Source organism: Vulpes lagopus, chromosome 4 (genome assembly GCF_018345385.1).
Source record: "Vulpes lagopus strain Blue_001 chromosome 4, ASM1834538v1, whole genome shotgun sequence".
Lineage (NCBI taxonomy): Eukaryota > Metazoa > Chordata > Mammalia > Carnivora > Canidae > Vulpes > Vulpes lagopus.
The window spans coordinates 36,716,714-36,728,839 of record NC_054827.1 but is presented as its reverse complement, the minus strand read 5'-3'; positions in this window follow the sequence as shown (position 1 = coordinate 36,728,839).

The following is a 12,126-nucleotide window of genomic DNA, read 5'->3' as shown; positions in this document are numbered from 1 at the left end:
ATGCCATGTAGAGCAGATAGTGAGTGCATACTTAGTGTGTTCTTGTTTCAGCAAAGGATGCCAATATCACTAAAGTCCTGCGAATGAGGTGAATTGGTACATGATAAGGTTAAGGAAAAACCAAGGGGTCATGGTAAGAATTTGAGATGTATGTGTGTGTATGGTAAAATAGTCAGTCAGCAAATTTATCTTTTTAATAATTAAGTGTACTGTTCAGTGGTATTAAGTACATTCATATTGTTGTGCAACCATCACCACCATCCATCTCCAGAATTTTTCATCTTCCCAAACTGAAACCCTGTACCCATTAAATAACTCATTCCCTCTATTAAAAAGAAAACCACAAGGGTGCCTGACTGGCTCAGTAAATAAGTATATGATTCTTGATCTCGGGGTTGTGAGTTTGAACCCTACACTGGGTATAGAGACCGCTTTAAAATAAATTCTTTGGGCAGCCTGGGTGGCTCAGCTGTTTAGCACTGCCTTCAGCCCAGGGCGTGATCCTGGAGACCCAGGATCGAGCACCACATTGGGCTCCCTGTATGGGGCCTGCTTTTCCCTCTGCCTGTGTCTTTGCCTCTCTCTCTCTCTCTCTCTCTCTGTCTCTTATGAATAAATAAATAAAATATTTTAAATAAATAAATAAATTCTTTAAAGAAAAAGAAAACCACAGGCCTCAAATGGAACCAGCTATGTAAAGAGCCCCATTGTCAGCAAAACAAGACTTAATACCTAACCTAACTTCAGTCTTAGCCTCTCTGCACCCCACCAATTCCTGCCAGTAATGTAACTTTGACTAGTCAATATAGAATTTACTGGTCAGGACAAGGAAATTCACTGACCCGCTCTGTTCCCCTCAGGAGGGCGACCATGCCTAACACAATGGATTCTTTGCTAATTTCCTCTTTTATGCTCCTCCTCTACCTTTATTTGTTTTAACTCTTAATATTTTATTTGGTATATGTATAAATTGCAAAATGATTCTCACACATGTTTAGTTAATATCTGTTACCACATATAGCTACAAATTATTTTCCTTTTCTACAGCTTGATCGAGTTCCCCTTTACTTGGTAGATGGGATGCTGCCTAATTCATGACTCAATTAATAAAGCCGATTATATTTTTAAAATTTACTTGAAGATTTGTCTTTGAGCAACTTTTCCCCTTAGCCTCTGGTAACCGGATTCTACTTTCTATCTCTATGAATTTGACTACTCTAGGTACCTTATAGAAGTAGAATCAGACATGTTTGTCCTGTAATTGGCTTATTTTGCTTCACATAATGACATCCAGGCTCATCCATGTTGTAGCATGTGTCAGAATACTCTTTCTAAAGGCTGAATAATATTCCGTTGTATGTGTATATCACATTTTGTTACCCATCTGCTAATGAACATTTGGGTTATTTCCACCTTTTGGCTGTTGTTAATCATCAAATCTCTGTTAAGAGTCCTGCTTTTACTTCTTTTGGATATTTACCCAGAAGTGGGATTGCTTGATCATATGGCAATTCAGTGTTTAATTATTTGAGTAACTTTCTCCATGCCCCACAGAGATTCTAATTTGACTGGTTTATTTATTTTTTTTTTAATTTTTATTTATTTATGATAGTCACAGAGAGAGAGAGAGGCAGAGACACAGGCAGAGGGAGAAGCAGGCTCCATGCACTGGGAGCCCGACGTGGGATTCGATCCCGGGTCTCCAGGATCACGCCCTGAGCCAAAGGCAGGCGCTAAGCCGCTGCGCCACCCAGGGATCCCTAATTTGACTGGTTTAGAGTGAGGACTTGGCAACAGGATATTTTAAGAGCTCCCCCATGTAATTCTCACATGCAGCCCGGGTTGAGAATCTGCTGTAGTCAGTCCACTGGTGCAGCCTCTGCTTTGTCATCAAGTCTCCTGAGGATATTAAGGTGCTACAGGCTTAAGGCAGGGTTGATTAGCAACCAGTGTGGTCATGTTAAATATGTAAATCAAGCAATCAAAAAATGTTTAAATATATTACTTTTAAAAATATAAATAAATCACAAATATATATATAAATAAATCACAATGTGTGTATAAATAAAACTACTTACCAAGTGATACAAATTGTAGAGCAAATTGTCCATCAATTTTTAACAGCTTTATTTATGTAAATTTTAAATATCACAAAATTTATATCTTTCATGAGTATAATTCGTCATCAATTAATTTTTTATTTTTAGGAATTACTGATAAGGAGTTTTTCATTGATATAGCAGTTATTAATTACATGGTACTAATTTGATTGCACTCTTCCAGAGATTTCCGCAGATGTTTGATAGTTATTAGGTGCCTAGGGATTGTGTTAAATGCCTGAGATTTCAACTCCCAACAGTGTTCTCTAGGCCTCACCATTTTCTTCCTTGGCTACAGTCAGAAAGATGATACCCTCAGGACATTGATTGCACTCCCAGATCTAGTATCTGAGCTAGAGAGAAGGGGAGGAAGGCGGAAGCAGGGATAAGAAGCGTCAAGGAGATGATGACTGGTTAATCCTGGTTGCCAGAAGTTGGAGCCTGTATTTGTCTTTTGGCTGCTTTGCCCCACCACCAAGAAAGGACCACTTGTGGCTGCACCTAGCCTAGTCAAGAGATGATCATACGAGACAGAAAGGAAATGATTAAGTGGAGCCCAGTTATTAAGTGAGCCACAGCAACAAGTCTGTGGAATCATGTCCTGAAAGTGCTGAAAGAAAACATCTGCTAAAATAGCATTTATATTCAGTATAAATAGTCTTCAAGAAGGCAAAATAAGAACATTTTCAAAAACACTAAATGGTTTGATGCTAGCACACTCTGAAAAGAAGAATCTTCTAAAGCATGTACTTAAGGCAGAGGGAAAATATCCTCAGATGGAAAAATCAGAGATGCAGGAAGGAAAGAAGAGCAAAGAAAACGTAAGTATTTGGGTAAACCTAAATGCTAATTGGTGATATAAAACCATAGTATTAATGTCTTGTGCAGTTTACAAATGTTTAGGATTAAAATGCATGCAAGTAGTAGCATAAAAGTTGGTTAAGGGGTCAGTAGACTCTCTTAAAGTCTTCAAGTTTCCCTGGGGGAGGATTTGCTTCCTGCATCTTTTTCCATCTGACAATTTGTCAGTTTGTCAAATTAAAAAGCAAACAAGTGGAGCACCTGGGTGGCTTAGTCGGTTAAGCCTCTGACTCTTACTTTTGGCTCAGGTTGTGATCTTATGGGTCATGGGATGGAGTCCCATATTGGATCAGTGGGGAGCCCATTTGAGAGTCTCTCCCTCGGCCCCTCCCCTGACAGATGCTCTCATGTGCTCTCTCTCAAATAAATATTTATTTAAAAAAATTTTTTTTAACATTTGAGAGAGAGAGACACCAGTGGGGAGAGAGGCAGAGGGAGAGGGAGAAGAGGTTTCCTGTTGATCAGAGAGCCCGATGCAGGGCTTGATACCAGGACCCTGGGATCATGACCTGAGCCAAAGGCTCATGCTTAACGGACTGAGCCACCCAGGTGCTCCACCAAATAAATATTTTTTTAAATATTAAAAAGAGCAAACAAGCAAATCACGACCTCATTGACACATTGATTGGGATTGTAATAAATCCCAAATAAATAAATAGAACAACTGTGGGATAATGACAACTGTATTAAATCTCCAGTCCTTGAACACGATATGTCTTGGTTTATTTAGGTTTTTAGATCTCTCATGAAGTTCTATTGCTTCTTTGTAAGTTTTATTTTTTCTCTGTACTTTGTTGGATTTAGAGTTGTCTTTTCTGGGGGATCTCTGGGTGGCTCAGCGGTTTGGTGCCTGCCTTTGGCCCAGAATGTAACCCTGGAGTCCCAGGATCGAGTCCACCATCAGGCTCCCTGCATGGAGTCTGCTTCTCCCTCTGCCTGTGTCTCTGCCTCTCTGTGTGTGTCTCTCATGAATAAATAAATAAAATCTTAACAAAAAAATAGAGTTGTCTTTTCTGTTTCTGGTATACAGAAGTAAAATTAACTTCTATATCTAGTTACTTTGCTAACTTCTATTAAGTCTAAGACTTCAGCTGAAGCAATTAAGAGTGTGATATTGGCACAGAAATAGATGAATAAAGTAATGAACACAGGGGACTCACAAACATATATATATATATGGATACTTGAGATTTAACAATCCTTCATTGCAAGGAGTAAGGAAAGGAGATTGTTCTGAATCATGGTGCTGGGACAATTAAGCATCTATATAGAAAAAAACCCGTGTATCCTCACCTCACACTATATCGACTTCAATGTGAAATGCAAAAGATAAAGGTCTTAGATGACAAACAGGAGGAAATCTTCAGGCTTTAGGGTCAGGATAAATTTCTTAATATATAACATTATAATAATACAAGAAAAATAATAAATCTGATTATGTTGAAATTAAGAACTTCCTCTTCATCAAAATATACCATTAAGAGAGTAGAGGAAATCACAGAGGACCTAAATCTAAGTCCTCTTAGGTATTGGATTCCCATAAATAAAAATACAAATAATCTTTTTTTTTAAATACAAATAATCTTAAATAGAACATTGATTTGAAGAGATTCTGCACAAAAGAGGAAACCAAAATGGCAAATAAACATAATATGGTGATCAATCTCATTAGGAAAGTGCAAATTTAAAACATTTTTATATACCACTACCCACCCACTAGACTGGTAAGAATGAAAAAACTCAACAATTCCAAATTACTCTAATTTGGAAAATAGTTTGGCATTATATAGAGAAGTTGAAGATACATATTCTTATGACCTAGTAATTCTACTTAGGTACATACCTCAAAGAAATGTGTATCTCATTCATCAGAACACATGAACAATGTTAGCAATAACATTGTCTATAATAGCCACAAACTGAAAACAACCAAAATGCTCCGCAAGAATACAATGTGTATTGTTGTAACTATGTCTTTCTAGAAAATTACATAAAACTATGTTGCGTTAAACACAATTTTCTGGGAGTGCCTGCCTGGCTTAGTCAGGAAACCATGAGACTCTTGGTCTGGGAGTCATGAATGAGTTCAAGCCCCACATTGGATGTAGAGTTTACATAAAAGAAAAAAAAAAGTAGAAACCAATTTTCTGTGACTAAGGAAAGCTGTAATTCATCTTTATATAAGGGCTTTGTGAAATTTTGTAAGAAGAAAGACAACTTCAGTTTTATCAAGGCAGCTTGCTTCTATCTTGAACGCTCGGCAAGCAACTATCACAATATATTGGTGAATATAATGTGTAGCCTGCTTTCCTCCATAGAAAAAGATAGTTTTTAATGACTGCATGATATTCCTTTTAGATACTGTATGCAGTACTCAATCATTTATCCATTGTTAGATATTTAGCATTTATAATTTTTCACTTTTATATTTCATTTAATAACTATCTTATATTAATAAACATGATCTAACAAGCATTCATTTTATGACCACTGTGGACCAGTTTTACCGTTCTCAACAGCAGTGAAATCAACAACAACAAAAAACCCTCTGCTCTATGGAACTTTCACTCTAGTGAGGGAGATAAAGAAAATAAACATGTATAATTAATAGAATATCGATAATGACAAATGTTAATGAGACTAGGCAGGAAAGAGAGGTAGAAAGTGTAGATATAAGTGGGTTACTTCTGATGTTGATAGGGAAGCCTTCGTTTTGTAAGTGATATTTGAATACAGATTTGAGGGTGATAAGAGTGCATCAGTATCTGCATGGAAGACCATTCCTAGCAAAAATCCAAAGATGGAGTAAAGTGTTCATGATCTCAGAGGCCATTGTGCACATAGTGGAGTGATTCAAGAGTAGGGTACTGATTCAAGAGTAAGTGATGAGGTCAGAGAGTTAAGGCAGACCAGATAACATAGGGGCTTATACAATTTTGACTTTTACTCTCCAGTGAGATGGGAAGTTATTGAAGGATTTTGAGTAGTGGAGTGACATAACTTATGCTTTTATAGGTCACTGTCTTCTGTGTTGAGAATGGATGGTCTTTCATCCATTAAAAATACAGAGTAGCATAGAAAGGCAAAGGAAAAGCAGGGAATGCCAGAGACAAGGCTACTGCAGTAATCCAGGAAAGCAGTGACTTAGATGAGGGTGGGAATAGTGAAAGTGGTGAGATAGAGCCCCACATGCTAGAATAGAGCTTGGCATCTGGCTCTCTGCTCAATGGGGGGTCTGCTTCTCCCTCACTCCTTGCCCCTACCTCCACTCATGCTCTCTTTAATAAATAAAATCTTTAAAAAAATCTGTCGGAGTGGAGTAAAAATATACAAACACTGATGATGGCAGATTTTTACTGGAAGCTACCACCAGTAGCCTCTAAAGACAGCCCCTAATGACCCAACCTGGTGTTCAGGCCTTTGTATAATCCCCTCCCCTTGAATGTGGGCTGGGTCTTGTGACTAGCTTCTTATGAGTAATTATGACAAAAGGCTGGGATGGATGTTCCATCAGATTACAAGACTGTAACTTCAAACACACTTACCTCCTTCCCCACACTTCATATCTCTGGCCAATAGCAAGCAAGACCTAAAGCTTGCTAACAGTATATGCATAAACTAGAAAGCAGATTGTCTCCCAGTCCAGCTTTGAGATAACTACAGCCCCAGCAGTTACCTGGAATGCAGCCTGGTGAGAGACCTTGGCCAGAAGCACCCACTAAGCTGTGCCTGCTGCATTCCTGAACCACAGAAACTGTCAGATAATAAATGTCTGTTGTTTTATGCAACCAACTTTAATTAATTTGAGTTACTTTGTTAGGTAGCAATTGATTACTATATAGAAAAAAATGCAAGGGGGAATGCCTGGGTGGCTCAGCAGGTGAGCATCTGCCTTTGACTCAGGTCGTGATCCCAGGGTCCTGGGATGGAGTCCCGTATTGGGCTCCCTGCGGGGAGCCTGCTTCTCCCTCTGCCTATGTCTCTGCTCCTTTTTCTATGTCTCTCATGAGTAAATCAATACAATCTTTAAAAAAAAGAAAAAATGCAAAGCAGAGAAAAGTGAAACAACTTCTTTAAACAAAAGAAAATACCCCTTGAATATTTCATGAAAAAATGGCAGCAAGGTAGATTTCTTCAGATATACAAAAGCTGAAAGCATTCATTATCAGTAGCCTTTCAGTACAAGAAAGGTTGATAGACATCTGTCAAGAAGTCACCAAGGGAGATAAAATGGAATAAAAAATACTCAATTTTTCCAGAAGAAGCCAGAAAAAGAAATGGAACAAAGAACAGACAGAATGAATAGAAGACAAATACAAGAAGGTAGATTTAAACCTAATCATATAAATAGTCACATTAAATGTAAACGGCTTAAATACACAAAAGGCAGAGATTGTCAGACTAGATATAAAAAGAAGACCCAGGAGTGCCTGGGTGGCTCAGTTGGCTCAGTGTCCAACTCTTGGTTTTGGCTTAGGTCATAATCTCAGGGTTGTGAGACTGAGCCCTGCCTCAGGCTCTGCACTCAGCATGAGTCTGCTTGAGATTTCTCCCCATTTGCATGCTTTCTAAAATAAATAAACAAATCTTTTTTTTTTTAAACAAAGACCTAACTATATGCTTTCTAGAAGAAACTACCTTTTTAAAGATTTTATTTATTTGACAGAGAGAGGGAGCACAAACAGGGGAAGCAGTAGAGAGAGAAGGAGAGAGGGAGCTGAAGGCTCTCCACTGAGCAGGGAGCCCAAAATGGGGCTTGACCTCAAGACTTTAAAATCATGACCTGAGCTGAAGTCAGACACCCAACTGACTGACCCACCCTGACACCCTACAAGAAACTACTTTATTTTTTAAAAAATATTTTATTTATTTATTAATGAGAGACAGAGAGAGAGAGAGAGAGAGAGAGAGAGAGAGACGCAGAGACACAGGCAGAGGGAGAAGCAGGCTCCATGCAGGGAGCCTGATATGGGACTCAATCCTGGGTCTAAAGGATCAGGCCCTGGGCTGAAGGCAGCACTAAACCTCTGAGCCACCAGGGCTGCCCAGAAACTACTTTATTATTTTTTTTTTTAATTTTTTTTAAATTTTATTTATTTTATGATAGGCACACAGTGAGAGAGAGAGAAGCAGAGACATAGGCAGAGGGAGAAGCAGGCTCCATGCACCGGGAGCCCGACGTGGGATTCGATCCCGAGTCTCCAGGATCGCGCCCCGGGCCAAAGGCAGGCGCCAAACCGCTGCGCCACCCAGGGATCCCCAGAAACTACTTTAAATACGAAATCACAAGTGAGTTAGAAGTAGAAAAGTGAAAAAAGTACAAAAAATAAAAAGATATAACATTGGGAGCACCTGGCTGGCTCAGTTGGTAAAGCATGTTTTCCTTGATCTTGAGGTTGTGAGCTCAAGCCCCATGATGGGCATAGAGTTTACTCAAACATATTTTTAAAAAGATAAACGATATTAAAACTAATTAAGAGAAAGTTGGAATGTCTATAATAACAAAATAAACCTGAGATTACAGGAAATTAGTAGAAATGAAGAGGGTCATTTCATAATGAACAAATGGGTTGGTTAATTCAAAAAGACAACAATCCAAAGTATTTATTTTCCTAACAGCTTCAAAATAAAGCAAAAACTGATAGAACTATAAACAGAAATAGACATATCCATAATTATAGTGGGATTTCAACACTTTTATCTCAAAAACTCATACAAAAGTAAGAAGAAAAATCAGTAATGCTATAGAAGACTTAACACTCTCAACTAGCTTCATCTAATCAACATTTCTAGAACACTCCACCTAACAGCAGAATATACATTCTTTTCAAGCACACACAGAAAACTTACCAAGAGAGACATTCTATTTTTTTTTTTTTAAGATTTGACTTTTTTTTAAAGAATTTATTTACTTTTTTTCGAGAGAGAGACAGACAGAGACACAGGCAGAGGGAGAAGCAGGCTCCATGCAGGGAGCCTGATGGACTTGATCCCAGGACTCCAGGATCACTACCTGAGCCAAAGGCAGACGCTCAACCACCAAGCCACCCAGACATCCCAACAAGACAGACACTCTAGGTCATAAAACAAGTCCCAATAAATTAAAAAAGATTCTTGTCATGCAAACCATGTTCTCTAACCATGATGGAATTAAGTTAGAAATCACTAACAGAAAGGTTCTTGGAGGGATGCCAGGGTAGCTCAGAGCTGAGCATCTGCCTTCAGCTCAGGTCATGATCTCGGTCCGGTGTCCTGGGATCGAGTCCTGCATCGGGCTCCCTGTGGAGAGCCTACTTCTCCCTCTGCCTGTGTCTCAGCCTCTCTCTCTCTGTGTCTCTCATGAATAAATAAAATCTTAAAAAGATTCTCAGAAAACCCCAAAATGTTTGGAAACTAACGCATTTTTAAATAACCCATGGGTCAAAGCTGAAATCAAAATGAAAATCAGAAAATATTCTGAACTGGATGAAAAGTGAAATCATGTATATAAAAATCTGTAGGATGCAGCTAAAGTATTAGTGAGAAAGAAAATTTTTTAAAAAGATTTTTATTTATTCATGAGATAGAGAGAGAGAGAGAGAGAGAGAGAGAGAGAGGCAGAGACAGCAGAGGGAGAAGCAGGCTCCACGCAGGGAGCCTGACGTGGGACTCGATCCCGGAGAAAGAAATTTTTAACATTAAAGGGCTATATTGAGAAATGAGAAAAGTTTCAAACCAATAACCTCAGCTTCTACCTTGGGAAATTAGACAAAAGAGCAAATGAAAAATTAAAGTAAGTTGAAGAAAGGAAATAAAGATCAGAACAGAAACCAATGAAATAAAAGCCAAAGAAAAGAAAAAAAAGAGAGAAAATTAAGTAGGACAGAAATTGGTGCCACTATATGTGTGTGTTAGCATGGAACAACTGAAAGTCAATATTTTAAAGCAATATCCTTTGTAATGGCATAAAAAATTAGGAAATATGTAGGATAAATCTGATGAAAGGTACCAAAGACCTGTACATTGAAAACTAGAAAATATTGATGAGAGAAATGAAAGACCTAAATAAGTGGATCAAAAACTTTATATAAAGATGTCAATTCTCCCAAACTGATCTATAGATTCAATGCAATGCCAGTCAAAATGCCACCAGGCTTAGTTTTGTAGAAATTAATGAGCTGATTCTAAAATTCATATGGCAGGTAATGCAAAGGACCTAAATAGTCAAAACAACTTTGTAAAAGAAAAAAGGTGGAGGGACACCTGGGTGGCTCAGTGGTTGAGCGTCTGCCTTCAGCTCACGGTGTGGTTCTAGAGTCCTAGGATGGAGTCCCACATCAGGCTCTTCTCCAGGACCCTACTTCTCCCAGTTCCTATGTCTCTGCTTATCTCTGTGTCTCTCATGAATAAATAAATAAAATCTTTTAAAAAATGAAAAAAGATGGAAAGCGTATACTGTGTGACTTCAACACTTATAAATCTACAGTGATCAAAACAGGGTATTACTGGATTCAAGATGGAGATGAATGTAAGAGTTGAAATCCAGAAATAAAACTCACATATATATACAGACAATTGATTTCCAACAAAGGTGCAAAATACAATTCAATAGAGAAAGGATAGTCTTTGTAACAAATGGTCCTGAGCAATTCTATATGCCTCTGCACTTCCTCCAAAGACAGGGAACTTAAATCCATACATTGCACTTGCAGCGTATACAAAAATTAAATCAAAATGGGAAATAAACATAACATGTAGTATCTAAAACTATGAAACTTCTAAAAAACTAGGAGGAAATCTTCAAAACTTTAGATTGGACAAGGATTTCTTACACACCAAAAGACATAATGCATTAATGAAAAAAAAAGATAAAATTATACTTCATGAAAATAAGAAATTCTGCACTTTGAAAGATATTGCCAAGAGAATGGAAAACCCAGCAACGGGGTGAGAAAAAATATTTACACATCAATTATCCCATAAAGGACTTAAATCTAAAAAAAAAATTAATTAAATAAATAAAAATAAAGGACTTAAATCTAGAATAAAGAATATTTTTAACTTTTTTTTTTTTTTTTTTATGATAGTCAGAGAGAGAGAGAGAGAGAGAGGCAGAGACATAGGCAGATGGAGAAACAGGCTCCATGCACCGGGAGCCTGACATGGGACTCGATCCCAGGGTCTCCAGGATCACGCTCTGAGCTGCAGACGGCGCTAAACCGCTGTGCCACCAGGGATGCCCAGTTATGTATTTTTAAAAAATTAAGTACCATACCTACCATATGACCCAGCCATTCCACTCTAGGTGTTTACAAAAAAGAAATGAAAGCACATGAACACACAAAGACTTTTTTTAAAAAAAGATTTTATTTATTTATTCATGACAGACAGAGAGAAAGGCACAGACACAGGCAGAGGGAGAAGCAGGCTCCATGCAGGGAGCCTGATGTGGGACTCGATCCTGGGTCTCCAGGATCAGGCCCTGGACTGAAGGCGGTGCTAAACCGCTGAGCCACCCAGGCTGCCCCACACAAAGGCTTCTGAGCAAATATTCAAAATAGTCCCAAACTGGAAGCAACTCACATGTCCACCAGCAGGTGAATGAATAAACAAATTGTGGAATACTCATACAATGGAATATGATTTAGTAATAAAAAAGGATGAATTACAGATACACACAATATATAAGGAGATCTCAAGTTATGCTGAGTAAAAGCCAGACAAAAATGAGTATACCTTGTAGGATTCCATTTGTGTAGAATTATAGACTATGCAAGATAACCTAGAGTGACAAAAAGCAGAAAAATTGTTGTCTAGAGACAGGAATGGGTCCAGGGGACCTAGGAAGACCTGGAGGGATTACCAAGGGGCCTGAAAACACTTTTTGAGGTGATAGATTTTATTTGAGAGAGAGCACAAGCAGCAGGAAGAGGCAGAGGGAGAAGGCTCTCCGTTGAGCAGGGAGCCCCACGTGGGGCTTTATCCCATGACCCTGGAACCATGACCCAAGCCAAGGGAAGATGATTAACTGAGCCATCCAGGTACCCTGCTTATTTTGGTTATTGTGATGGAATCAAGTATATATATGTCAAAAATTATCAAATTGCACACTTAAAAATAGTTAAAAGTAATTCATTAATAGAGTATGTGAGAAATAGCATGTTTGTATACTAATGGGAATGATTCA